The sequence below is a fragment of the Amblyomma mixtum genome, chromosome 2 (genome assembly GCF_055824585.1).
Source record: "Amblyomma mixtum isolate Tamu chromosome 2, ASM5582458v1, whole genome shotgun sequence".
In the NCBI taxonomy this organism is placed as follows: Eukaryota; Metazoa; Arthropoda; class Arachnida; order Ixodida; family Ixodidae; genus Amblyomma; species Amblyomma mixtum.
Window position 1 is genome coordinate 309,225,874 of NC_143013.1, and position 14,207 is coordinate 309,240,080.

The following is a 14,207-nucleotide window of genomic DNA, read 5'->3' on the forward strand; positions in this document are numbered from 1 at the left end:
TCTCCTCGAAAGCCCGGTCACGGCAACGCCCGAGCGAGCGAAACTGGCGAAACGCGCTCTCGCCGCGACCTGGCGTGTGGCGTGGGGTTGCCCGCTCTTTCCGATCCGACCCCCGCTGCTTCCGCGGCTGCGTCGGCAACGGCGCGTGGCGGCGGCAACCCGCGCGGCTCGCGGACCGTCGTCACCACCACCGCCGCGCCGCTATCTGCCGTCGCCCGCATACCAGTCGGCGTCGTCGTCGTCGATAAGGCCCCGTTCGCCCGCCCCCATCGGCGTCGAGAACGCATGCGGGGAGCTGAGCCTCCTCTACCCGCCTGCAGCTGCATCGGGTGAGTCACGAGGCGATGCTCCGACGGGGATGCATATGTGTGTTTTGACCTGTGGGCGCGCTCGCGAGGCCCCGTTAGGTTGGCCGCGCGTAGCTGTGCGCGTAGCTATGAGGTGTGCGCAGGGCCGTCGCGGCCGGAGGGCGCTGTCCGATGATGAGTGGAGGTGCTTCGATGGCAAACACAGCAAGCGTGTACGCGGCTATGTGTCAAGTTAGGTATACAGCTTCTGCTCGGATCACTTGCACATCACTTCATTGCTTAACAGTTTGATTGTGCTACCAACCTTTCCGTGCCGGGCTTCCGTATGTGTGCGTTGCATGTGGTGTCTTGTTAACGCTACGATATTGAGGGGCTCGGTTTCGTGCTGTAACTCGTGTGGACCCGACTTCGATCAGTTTCAAAGGGTGACCGGGAGTTGCTTGGTACGCGCGGGACGTTCCGTGAAATGCTGGCTAGTTCTCTGTATCAGATCCCGGCGCTGATATGTCAGCTTGCGTATCTGCAGTAGCTGACAGAAACTGAAAGCACCTCTCACACTGCGGGCGTTGGCTACTTCGTATCTAAAGCTGCCTTGTAGCTTATTCCCTTCAGTTACTGGGTGACCTGTCAGTTTCAGGGCATTACGAAACACTTAGAAAGGAAACGTTTAGAGAGGAATAAACAAAAGAAGTTAGAGTCATAACAACAACAGCGAACGCCCTGTGGTGGAACACCATACATCGTCGTACAGTTCCTACAGACACTTCCTTGTGGGAATTGCACCACTTGTTTACCACATTTTCTAACGTGCGCAGTTGCATGCTTCTGACCAAGGTTGGCACTTATTGAGCGGCCGAAAAGTGCTACTCTAGCAAGCTGCAGAAGGCGTTGCTACCCAGATAGGCGTTTACCTTAGCTGGCGTTGCCTGCGCATTCGTGCCGACTGTGGCATCGCTCCTGAGCGGGCCGTGGCCCATCGGTTGTTGCTGAGGGACCGCTGTGCTGCCAGTTGTTGGGGGGTTACACTTTCCTTAGTCCACAAGAAACACATGGAGATAAGGAGCCATCGTTTTTAAATTCTGAGCGCATGTAGGTGTGAACAAACTGTCTTCCGAGCTGTTTGTGCGTGGTTTTCAACACAGCTGTTTTATTCGGTTTGAAGAAGATTACGTCTGCAATTTCTGTGCTTTGTTGACAGGCTTTGTTGTGTCTGCTGCGGGTATACTATAATGCTTTCTAGAGCGCCTCAAAGGCTGGAGGCAAAGGGATGAAAGGGAGCTGTAAAAAAAAAAAAGGAAAGAAAGAAAGCGCACACTCTGTGTGGCGGCAAGCAAGTCTAGCGTTAAATTGTTTTATAAGCAGGAAGCGAATTCTATTTTAAATTTCGTAGAAGAATGGAAATTAATGAGCGTAACAAGCATCGAGCTTCTCGTTGAATAAAACAGTGTTCCCGACATGTTAAGAAGACGCGCAAATAACGCACTAATTCTTCACTCACGACCGATTATGAGAATAGTCAGTGATGCATTGGAGCAATACTAAGATTCCCCGCCGTATCCAGTAAACTGGGCGAATGTAGGCAGTCTCTATTGAATTTCGTGAACTTGTCCGACAGAAAAATAATGGGGCGAATATAGTTTTTCTACAGACAATTTCTCGCTCACCGCCGCTCACCCACTGTGTTATTAGCTGTGCTACTTTTCACCTCATCCTCGGCTTGTATTTCGCGCGCTGTGCATCCGAGTTCCACGGGCGGCACCAGTGGCGCCCCCTGTCCCTGGTTTCAAGTGACCACAGACTGGCCGGCACGGTCCGAGCGGCGGGAAACCAGATAGGCGTGTCGATGCCATCTCCGCTCGAAGTATCACGTGCGCGCGAGCTGCGTGACGTTGAGGTTGACATGCGGCATAGGCTGCCCTCTTCAGATACTGCCTGGCGTGTTCTTAGAGGGCCTCGCATGTCCATGCAAAAAAAAAAAAAAAACAACAAAAAACGAGAGAGTCTGGACGAATGGGAGCTAACCCCTCAAGGCGGGAGCTCGCTGCGAATCCAATAAGCGAAAATGGTGATTGACATGGCGGGACAAGGTTGAGAGGAATAGCGTAAAAACCGGAACGCACACGCTAACCTCCGTAAACTAGGTATCGCCCTCTTTGTTTTTCAGTGCATCACTATACTGTCTCACACCAACGTTATAGGTCTCTCAAGTATCAATACCCTGGAGCAACCTGTGGCTCCAGTTTGCATGAGGTCTGCCGTCTGTTGAGATAACTTCAACGAAAGCTGTAGTTGCGGCCTCGGTTTCATGCGTAAGCTCGGGTTCAAGCAAGGTCGGTTCGTCAGTGGGCTTTAGTAGCGGCTGTTTCTATTTTTTTTTATTTTGCGGTGAAGTGGTGAGATGGTGAGTGTCGCACCACCGCGTCGTTGTCAGAAGCGCGGAGGCAAGATGAATGAAACATGCATGGGCGTCCAGAAGGGGGGCAAGAGGGGCGGTTGCCCCCCCCCCCCCCCACCCCCCCCCCACCCCAGGATAAAGTTCCGCGGACGCCCCTGGACACAAGCTGTGTAAACAGGACATTAATCGTTTTATTGGCCCAATGACTGTCGTGCCCTAAGAACGCATGCACCAGCACATAGTGATAAGGTGCAATATTTAGCTCTGCTTCATCCCGCTTATCATGCGTTCCACTGCTCTAGTGAGCAATAATGTGCCTCCTGCCTTGCATGTGCCTGTGTAGCGTTTATTTATTTTTACCTATTTATTTAAATGTCCCCAGGGCTTGCAGACATCATAGAGGGGAGTGGTTGAAAACAAATGTCAGAAAAAAAAAATAGAAGAAAAAGAGAGCTCGTGAAAGCATTATAATACAACCCAGTCGATTCGACATAATGTTGCTCTAAGCGCGAAACACCGTTTTGCAGTAGCGACACATTTTTATGTAGTAGTGTATAGTATTTTTTCGTAGTATGTTTCTGTAGTTCTATCCCTGCGAGAAGAGACAGCGCAATACTGCAGAAAACTGTGCTGTTACTACAAGTGGATGGCCAAAACTAATGCGAATAATCTGTTTACCCATTCGAGAAACGCGAACGTTTTTTGTCCTCACAACAGATTTTCTGTAATGTTTCTGCCCATGAACTTGTAGTAACGAAAGAAATTTTTTGTTGTTACAACAGAAATGTGCTACACAACTACAGACTACCGAAAAGTACCGACGAAAAAGTACAGCACTGCACAAAATACTAAAAAAAAAACAAAATGAAATCTGTCATTATAGACCTAACGACTAAAACATTTTGTCGCATTTTTGACAAGGTTCTGTTTTTTTTTTCAACTGGTTTGTGACGACAAAAATTTTGTGCTTTGTTTTTCGACTGGGAAAGCTGACTTATAATTATGCAATTTTGACCAAAATTCTCTTGAAATGACAGCGTAATCTGTGATGCCAGCAGCATGTGCGGGAAGCCGTTTCCTCTCTTATGTCCTTAGCAAAAATGGTTGCGAAAAGTTTTGCACAAAGGGATTCTGTTGTTTTGAGCGTGATCTGCATGGAGAGGACGTGAACTGAGGGGGCAGAATGAGCTCACTGCGTTGGGCGAGTGTTTCTTCCGGTTCTTCAGGAACTTACAGAACGCTCGAAGTCGTTGCTGCACCGACTTGTGCTTCCTGCTTCCGCGCTTGCCGCTGTTCCCGTTTCACTGCCGCGATTAGCTAGCGGCAGTGCGAGAAGCAAAATACAACTGTATACTTTGTGCAGCTTTTCGCTAATATCTTCGTACTAAGCTTATACAAAAGGTCGAGAAGAAATTGCTCATCGATGTGATAAAGTAGGAGGCGTTTCTTTTTTTTTCAAAAGTTGTTTTTCTTTTCAAAGTTCCTTGCTCAGACGATGGCGAAAGCGGACACACTGCAGATTCCAAAGGAGGCAACACTGACAGAAGGGCGACGATTCTTTAGAATTTCGGCCGGGGACTCCGACCCTGGGGAACAGTAATGCTGTCGCGTTCTCACACGTAAGCAGTCTCAAGTCGTAAGCAGACTCACGCAATAGTCGGAAAGATTTTACAGTTGTTTCCCTGAAACAATTCCGTCAAATGTTTTTGTGAACAGTTTGTCCATGTCCTCATTTAGTGCTATGTACATGATGTACTTTGATTTTTCTTTTTGTGCTTTTTAACTCAAATTTCTTTCAATTTTGATTTATTGATGTAAAAATTCAATCAGTTCATTTATCCTGCGCTGCCAAATGCCGTCAGAAAGGGGGCAGTCACCCCGTCAAGCTGCTCTCTGAAGCAGCTTTTTCGTGGCTGCTCCTTTCCTTTGTAAAAGAGGAAAAATAAACTATTATTATTATTATTATTATTATTATTAAGTGCCTCTGCCGAACTTTATTGGGACAAATTGTGCCCACGTAAGAAAAAATCACAGAGACGGCTACTTACCTTATGTTTTGGCAATGCGATAGCATTAGAAGCTATCGACGCCTTTACTGAAATTGACGTCACTTCCGGTCTGATGACATCACTTCCCTCCAGCCAGCGAGCGAATTTTTTGACCGATGACTCACTTTTTTTTTCTCCAGTGAGGCTTTTAAAGCGACTTGGCGGCGACGACGGCCGAGTGCGGATGCAGAATGACTATCGCTTTCTGTTGCACTCTATATAAATATGACCCGGGACTTTCCCGGGACGGGCCTACAACTCCTTGAACACTACAGAACATTGGAGAGGCGGTCACGCGTGATCGCTATCGGTCTGTAGCAATCTGGTCACGCCTATAGCAAGCATACGGTAACTCGCCTAGCTTGGCGAACTGAAAGCGATAAGGCCGCGTGCCGACGGCGATAAACAAAGATAATTGGAAAAATAAAGATAACAGGGCTTCGTTGTGTTATTCCTTCCTAATACGCCCAACCATCGACCGATGCTGAGCACTAGAAACAAAGGATGTAAACAAGGAAGGACTAAGGAACCGGGCATCCGTTCGCGCGCTTAATATAGGACGTCACTCCAGAGATAGGCACTTCCGGGCGTGTGCGGCACCCATGGGTGTTTTTCTTCGATTTAAACTGCTTTGTAGCGCAGTTCTTCAAGCCATGGACGAATAATTTGCGGATGGAAATAACGCCGCTTTAATTAGCCCTTGTCGGCGGATACGTGTCCATGCCCTTAAGCCGTCACTGCATTTGCATGGCTTTGCCTGATATAAGGTCTGGAACGGGTCTTGTTTTTTTTTTTTTTATGCGCAGACGGTCTAGTATTCGGGCCTCTTGTACAAACTAACCCACCACAATGGCGTAGTGGCTTTGGCGACCGGCTGTTGACTGCAAGCTTGCGGGATCGAATCCGGGCAGCAGCGGTCGTGTCTCGATGGAAGCGAAACGTAAAAAGCACCCGCGTGCTGTGCGATCTCAGTGCTCCTTTAAGCCTGAGGACATCATCATCATCATCCTTATTGAACCCCAGTGGCTGTATTCTATGGTAGAACTTTTTGACGGGTTAGTTGGTACATTGTCTTGGTCGGTACATTGAGCTGTTCGTTTTACAACTGCCATTGCGCGCCCGTCTGGTCCTCTGTCATTGGTCATTCAGATGTACCCGCAGCTTCCAAGCGCCTGTGGAAAGTGACACGGCGATTCGGTAGAAGGCGACCGGACCTCCCCGTTGGCCGCCCATCGCAGCCAATGACAGCCAGCGGTGAGGTCCGTTCGCCAACCGTCCAATGGCCGGGTCGCTTTTAAAATCCGCTTGAAAGCCGCGGGTGTATCTCAGTGACCAATGACGGAGGACCAGACGGGCGCGAAATGGCCATTTTGAAATGGACAGCTTATAGGATACTGCCCAAGATGGTCGAAATTAATTCGTACCATACAACAAGGAGTCCCTCATGGCCCATGTGTCGCTTCGGGACGTTAAGCGCCACTTATATACCATATCACACCACACCACACCACACCACACCACACCACACCACACCACACCACACCACACCACACCACACCACACCACACCACACCACACCACACCACACCACACCACACCACACCACACCACACCACACCACACCACACCACACCACACCACACCACACCACACCACACCACACCACACCATACCATACCATACCATACCATACCATACCATACCATACCATACCATACCATACCATACCATACCATACCATACCGTGCCATGTGGCGTCGAAGGCCCCGAGTTGCACATGGGCTACGAAGCATAAATGGAGGTCTGCGAATTAATTTCGACCGCATTGGGTTCATTAACGCGCTCTGACGTCGCTCAGCGTACAGACGTTTTTGTTGGTCTCCTCCTTCGAAATGCGGCCGCCGTGGCCCGGTAATCGATCCCGTGATGCCCGAGAGTGGGGAGAGAGAGCGACTGTGGGTGCCCAGTTCGTCGAGCAAGTGCCGTAGCCGAACCGCTGAAGGAGGGAACTGCCCTGCTGTGTGCAGCACAGGCTTTGGAACTGTGCCGCCTGACTGGCCGCAATATGTTCTTCTAGCATGTTCGTTAACACCGAGTGTCGCTAGTCGGGCAGTGGCTGCGTGCAGAGAGAGCCCAAAGACCAACTTGTGGGTCATATGGAGAAGTGTGGTCATGCGTGGGAGTTCTTAGCGAGTGAGGTTGCGATATGGGAGATGGTAGAGGAGGCGAAGGTGATTGGAAGGCTGTACTACACGCAGTTGGAAACACGGCCCATCGTACGTGTGATCTGGTGATACTACTGGTGATAGGTCTCTGCCGTGTTTACGTGGCTTTAGCGTTACACAGTCGGGAAAAGCAGAGTGCTCGAATGGCGGATTTACGAGGTATAGGCTGGGAGTTGAGGGTGACGATTAAGGGGAGATCGTTTGCCCGCGAGCGCGTCGCGAGATGACCAAGGGTTCAGGTTTAATGGGTGAGCATGTGAGATCACCTCGCCGGGCATATTCCTCGATAGTCGCAGCCGAAAGTTGCGGCTGGCTCTCTATGAGTCCAAGGGAGCCAGTGGCGATCCATGCGGCTGTGAAGGCAGGAATGGGGACGTGTATTTGCCTACCTTAATCCAGCTATAGTGCCATGGCAGAGGCACGACGAGGGAGACAGCTTACGGAACAATCGCGGCGGGGCGAGTCAGCTCGGTCGGGTGGCAGCGCAGCGGCTGGGGACGCGGGGCTCGCTTTGTATACGAGCACGCGGCGCCCTCGGAGGCCCGTTTTAGGGTGGCGCGGTCGGGGTTCAGTGCTGCCTGGGAACGCTCGGTAGGCACGTCTGCTGTGAGTCCCGGCTGAGAGGAGACTCTTCTCGTTGCGCAGTCATGCTGGGCATCACAACGCACAATTATTGTGATGCTTTAAAAAGATATCAGCTGCGGTATAAATACTTTTTCGTGCTTATCTTAAGGTATTCGCTTACTGTTAACGAGCGGCCGACTTCATAGGTGCACTATTGAAAGAGAAGATTATTTTGTCTTTTTTTTTTTACGTGTATTTGTAAAGTACTAGTTGCCACAAAGTACCCCGTAACTCCAGCAGGTACATATTGGCGTGTTCAGAAAACACATCGGCTTTAAAATGACGTTTCGTACTTACACATTCTCTTCTCAAATGTACCCGGATTTGGATGACGAAGGGGGGACCTCATAGATACCCTATGAAATCCAAACGCTGCCTTGAAAATTTTTGCTTCCACGCATTCCTATGAGTCGTATGCACACCCACCTGTTAACCCACCCATAAGACAGCAAGTCACATCTTCCTTACGACACAGACCGCTGCTGGTCTGTAGTGAAGGATCGGTTACTATATGAACTCAGTCGTAAACGACGTTCCTTTGTCTTTGATACGACCGTTGAGTGAACCACGCCGCAGCGCGATGTTCGTCAGGAATGAATTCCCAAATCCACCTGTAAAGACTTTCACCTTTATGTTGAATTTACCCTCAGTTCGTGTGTGGATGGTTTGTTGAAGCAAGCCTTCAACGAACCCTGAAATGATCTTTGAATTTTTCAGCTTAGTGAAGGGACAGCACTGGCTTCTTGGAACATAATTCATGCTTAAAAAAAAATTAGTACTGATTCTCGTGCGGTCGCTTCAACTTTCACATCGGAATGACACTACAGCGTTACGTTTTTCTAGTGACCTTTCAGGGCGAATTGTGAGAATGTGCAGAATTAAGCAGAAACGTTTTGATTCAAGGAAAAAAAAAAGAAAAGAAATCGTCGATACCCTATCCTCACTATTCTCCCGCCAAAAAAAAAAGAAGTAGTAGTGGAAGGGGAAATTCGGAGTGCTTAATTAATACTGGGAGGTTTTTCTGATGTAGAAATGTACACTTTGTTGGGCTGTGTACTTCTTTGCAGCTGGTTACTGGAGCGCCATTTCGATGTGGAAAGGTATTTGAAGTTTCAAACTGTCCCACGCTTTTTTCCATATCTATACGCGTATGATTTCGTAGACCTGACCGCGGCGTGGGTTTTTAAACCTTGTTGTGGTTAATGAACTCTATGTGCAATTAGGTAATCCTGTTCGGCGTAGAAAGTGCATGGCGCAAAGATGTGTTGCTTGTTTTGACAAAATCAGCTACACAGCCACCTGTTTAATCATGCATGCGTTTCATAAAAAAAGCCAGAGTACTCAAGCGGTGCAAGTGTAGTGCGTGTTTCGCAGATAACACATCCATACTTTAAGGCGTTCAACGCAGACCTCAGGTGTTATTTTGTTGACAGCGTACTGTTTTTGACAACCTAACCTGAAATGACAGAGCGTTGAACGCATCAGCGCTGCCACAAGAACACAAACCAGCAACGAAGCAGTGCGCTTCTGTGCGCCATTGCCGGCTTTTCTGTTCTTTTCTCGTATCCTTCTGGTAACTGCATGGCGCAGTCAGAGGTTAAATGTCGTCACTTTGTTATTTCATGTTGGGTTGCCGAAACCTGAGCGTCTTGCGTGACACAGGCAGTACGTAGCCTTAGATATGCAAGAGTAGAGCGAAATGATGCCGCGAATTTGGAGGCCTCAGCCTTAGGACGTGAGGTAGAGGTGTGAGCCCAAGCGAGGCAGTGAAGCCAGCTGCACCACGAAAGGCTTGGCGGACGAACGACGAGAGGAATCGCTCGCTTTTGCCAGGCGAGGCCTCGGCGGCAGCTGGGGGGCGCCCTCGAAACGCGTTGCGTCAGCAGGAGGGAATGCGCGCCCACTACGTCGTACGGGCGCGGGGGACTCTGCGCGTTACGGATGAGCGGTGCGCGCCGGGAAGCGCTCTGCGTTCGTCTGCCTCCCTCGCAAGCGCGACGGGTAGTGAAGCATCGCTCCAGGTGGCAGCACCGCCGCCACCTATGACGAATGACTCGTTGTTCATTCGTTTGATTTGATAAGAGATGACAGAGCGTGCGTTCAGAGAAGGCGCGAACGCTCTGATTCAGGCCTCTGCAACGAATGCGCATGGCCAGTTAAACCTCACTCACTCACTCACTCACTCACTCACTCACTCACTCACTCACTCACTCACTCACTCACTCACTCACTCACTCACTCACTCACTCACTCACTCACTCACTCACTCACTCACTCACTCACTCACTCACTCACTCACTCACTCACTCACTCACTCACTCACTCACTCACTCACTCACTCACTCACTCACTCACTCACTCACTCACTCACTCACTCACTCACTCCTACAATGTCTAGCTAACACTACTTAGGTGTGAAAAATTTGGACATTGCCTATAAAAACGCGGTGAATGCAAGGAATTAAACTTAATTCCACTTTGAATCTCGTGTTGAAGCTGATCTATTGTAGATTATGTTTACGAATTCTCGTGCCACTGTCCAGCTTTCTTTTTTTGTATTGTTGAAGTCCAGGGCAGCTTGTCCCTTCGTGGCTTAACATTGAAACGCCATTTCGCATTCATCGGATGCAACCCAGCTGGTGTCAGGCGTGACATCTGGAAAAATTATATATACAAGTGGCTACGCATAAATGCCGCGAGGCAACTGTGGCGCTATGCTGGTGCTAAATAAGAAAAGGCGGTGAAAGTGTCGGCTGCTGCTGCTGAAAGGCCATTCTTTCATCAAAGAACCCTCTCTGAAAAAAAAATTTTTTTTTTCTGTGTATTACTAATATCACCCAAAAGCTACACATGCGAGATATGTTCAGCGGGGCAGCTATAGCGTTGCTATTTACGGACGATACAAATGACGCTTACAAATGCAGTCTTGTTAGCGACACAGTCAGAAATACATCCTGCCCGCCGAACCTTCTAAGAGCTTGTTATGGGAGCCTCGGTTCGAAACTAATCATTTCGGGTTCGATATTTCTGGTCGAGGTCATTTGGGTTTAGGACGAGGAAACGTGGCTGGGAACGTGCGACGCGATTGAGTCGCACGTAGCAACCGCTACGTGTGCGTTGTGCGGCGGTCCGTGTCCTTGCCGCGTGTCCCGTGATTCTCAAGTAGGGGAGGGGACTCAAGAGCGCTCTCCTTCCGCCAAAGTAAATCCGGGACCTCCCCAACTCTGACCCCAATCCTATACCATCCACGCGAACATCGCAAACAGCTGCATCAAGAAAGGGCAGCTGTCCCCGAAGTGCTGCGAAAATACGCTAAAAAAAAGTGGTGGGGTTAGACGTGCGAAAACATGTCTTTAGCCTGGTTGGGTCGTGGTTTTGCTGTGCTGGGTCGGCGGCACGTCTGGCGACGATATTAGACTCGGGCTAAGCACTGACTGAGGCTAAGCTACGGTGGTTGCGACGCCCGCTCGAGCCAGTCTGCAAGCGTGACGGTGCAACCACCGTCGACATTCCGGCCTGCCGGAGCAATGTGGTCGTCGCGCTATACCAGCAGCTGATTTCATTCACTCAAGCCAGGACTGAGCGCAGCGCAATCGTGGCGCGGGAATGCGCTAGTGACGTGATCTTTTTTTTTTTTGTATTTCGTGGTCTTTCTTTGGAGTTCGGAAAAAAGATGCACGTGAAGCTTTCTTTATCGCAGATCAATGGAATGGGGATTTCTGAAGGTGCTCTCCAACTTTGCTATTCACATTTGCTGTCTAAAGTCAATATTTGCGCAGTTAGAAAATTATTTTAGTTGCTAATTAATTAATTGCAAAACAAAAAATTGCCTATGATGCGCAAGCCGGTTGGTAGGTATATGTAAGCGGTTTCCCTGACCTTTAACCCTTGGCTAAAGTTAGCCTGGACACCCTGTATATATTTGGAATTGGTCATTCTCGAGTCGACATTCATAGATCCCTGGGAGTACTCGTACCACTCCTGGCGCAGTGGTGCAGCGGTTAAGAGATGCGCCACTGCCCTGCGATGGCAGGTGCTGCCGCCGTGCGACCCAGGTTGCATTTCCCGAGCAAGCAATCATTAATTTAACTTACATTTGCCACGGTGGGCAGTTTGCTCACTATCCGGTGGGCAGACTATGATGACGTCACGAGGTCACGTGACCTAGGTGGCCCGCCAAGGTTGTTTCTCCGGGGATTTTTCGCTCACAACACCGACGACGACGCCGACAGCGAAGACGCCGGATTTTCTGCAGCACGGAAGCCTCACCACCCCGACCTTACAAATTTCATGCCCGAGGAAGGCGCCATATTACTCAGCCCGCAAGCTCAAGAACTAACGGCCACTGTGGGGGCTTTATCTATCCGATACGCTCAGGACATGGGCTAGTAACAAAGCACGGCGTGTCGTGGAGTAGTGTCAAGATGTGTTATCAGCCACCACACAAAGTGTTCCGTTGTCGCAGCGCGGTGGTTTATCATGTGGCGCTATCGTGTGGGGCTTTGTTCGCTGGAAAGACTGAAAGCCGTGTCAACAGGGACCAGCGTGAATGTAGAAACAAGCGGAAAAGAATGGCGACCGGCACTCGTATTTTTCTGCGCATTGCAAGACGTTGACTTTTATGTCCTCTCACAAAATAGTGGCGCGTTGTTTTTCCAGATAGGGACACTCGAAGGCCCTATCAGGGCGAAGGGCAAAAGGCGCTCGTGTGCTGTGCGTTGCCAGCAGACGTTAAAGAACCACGTGTGGCCTGAAATAATTTGGAGCCCTCCACCATGGCATCCCACATATCCCATGTGTCGCTGCGGGATGTTAATCCAGACAGTTTACAATTTAATAATGAGAGCATTATATGGCTCATCAGGAACGAGAGAGTCCCGAAACCTCATGACGTCATCAGGGTATCACATGGTCTCAGCAGTGTAGCATAAGATAGTAATACGTGATTATAGGCAATGAAGCAAGACATTAGACGAGTGATGTTTGAATAGTTAGTGAGTGACAGTTTTGGAATGATAAAGGAAGTTGCTGAATAATGATTAGGGTCATTGCTGACAACGGCAATAATAAAGGCATTTAGGTTGAAGGCATAGCTCGTAAGGTCCTTAAGAACCCATTAATTTTTTTTTCACTGCAGGCTGAAAAGAAAAAAAAAGAAGTCAGCCGGCGACATTACTGTTGGTACAAGCCTTTGCCCTTGAATGTTTCAAACATGACGCTTCGATCGCTGCTGTTTACTAGTGTACTGCACCCCGCCACCTTGCAAAACGCAGGGTCGCCAGACCGAAATTCCGTTTTGTCGTCAGGTCCAGAGGGCGTTTTAGCTAGCTGACGACCTTGAACGGTGGAACCACTTCCGCGCTAGTGCGTTGCCCGTTTTAATGCACGGACTGAGTGAGTGAGCGCGGGTCTTTCCCTTTAGGGTCAGTACGTCAACTGTGAGCCAATAACACCTCTCGTAACATCCGAGCGCGCCACAGCGGCTGCGGTTCTTGCCCCATAATGTCATGCCGAGCGTGGTGCAAGCTCGTCCGGACGAATTTCAGCGCGCCCTTTGCATTTCCATACTCAGTCCACCACCTGTTCGTTCCCAGCACCGAACGCTGCTCTGCAGGTCTCGCTTCGTTTTCACAGCGACCCGTACTTAAAAAGTTCCGCGTGGCGATTCCTATAATTCCGCATGTGAATCATACGGAATTCTGGCGACGGCCGAAGTTCTGGCAGCCTGCGATGAGAGCCACAGGTGGGCCGACGCGGAGGCTTTCGTGCATGGCACACCCGGCAATTCTGGACAAAAGCATTTTTCAGCGGGAAATAGTTTATGAAGGCAATTTTTTATACATTGTAAGATTTAGCTTTAACGAACAAAAAAAATGGTTGAGGCTTAACTTGGTTAACCCTGGTCAGATGCGAAGCATATTGATGGCTAGGCTTGGTAATACATGGCTTTCCTTGGTTGAATACTTGGTCATTTTAATACAACCACTAGAAGCCTTCGTCGTGGGGGAAGACAACGGCATGGCTACTGCGGAACGCCGACTAACCCCGAGACGCGCTTTGGGTGGGCGCCTGGATTGCCACGGAAGCCGCGTCCGCCTCCCCGGTGGAGCGAGCGTTTCACCTACACCGAGTGTGAACGCGCGTTCTAAATGCGCGGGAATGCCGCTCGAGGACATTCCGGTGTCTGTGCGATGGCATCGTTCTCCCTCTCCCAGCGCGTGAGGGCGATCTGTCGTGACGTCATGTGTCACGTGGTATGTCACGTGGTGTGACGTCACTGTACCACGTGGTCTGCACGGCGTGCAACCACAGCGACGGCGCGAGGTGGACCCCCATCTTCCTCTGTCGTGACGTCATGTGTCACGTGGTGTGTCACGTGGTGTGACGTCACTGTACCACGTGGTGTGCACGGCGCGTAACCACGGCGAAGGGCTGTAGTGTACCTCTAGTAATATGCTTCGCATAATATATCCGCGGATTTCCCCGCGTCAGGCTTGCAATTTTTTTTGGTAGTAACGTTTTTGCTATCGTCAAAAACGGTCCCCATTGGTTTTCTATGGCAGTCTTAACTACTCGATGCATGCGAGCGATGGAAAACCATTAAATG

At 49.8% G+C, this 14,207-nt stretch overlaps 2 protein-coding genes across 4 annotated transcripts in view; one reads left to right on the forward strand and one right to left on the reverse strand.

The window, feature by feature from the left end:
- Positions 1-14,207, reverse strand: part of LOC149364912 (uncharacterized) — a 112,692-nt gene that overhangs the window by 43,919 nt on the left and 54,566 nt on the right. Inside the window, exon 1 of one of the 3 annotated variants that reach the window (XM_089574890.1) lies at positions 11,695-11,922. The exons of 1 other annotated variant lie outside the window; for it this stretch is intronic. The gene's annotated coding sequence lies outside the window, so the exon portion shown is untranslated. Of the gene's footprint in view, positions 1-4,751; positions 4,995-11,694; positions 11,923-14,207 lie in introns of those variants that run through there. One more of the 3 variants, XM_089574887.1, reaches the window with a different exon arrangement.
- The window catches only part of LOC149364913 (monocarboxylate transporter 12-like), a 26,657-nt gene continuing 12,450 nt past the window's right edge, over positions 1-14,207 (forward strand). The window contains exon 1 of the mRNA XM_089574881.1: positions 1-329. The gene's annotated coding sequence lies outside the window, so the exon portion shown is untranslated. The remainder of the gene's footprint in view (positions 330-14,207) is intronic.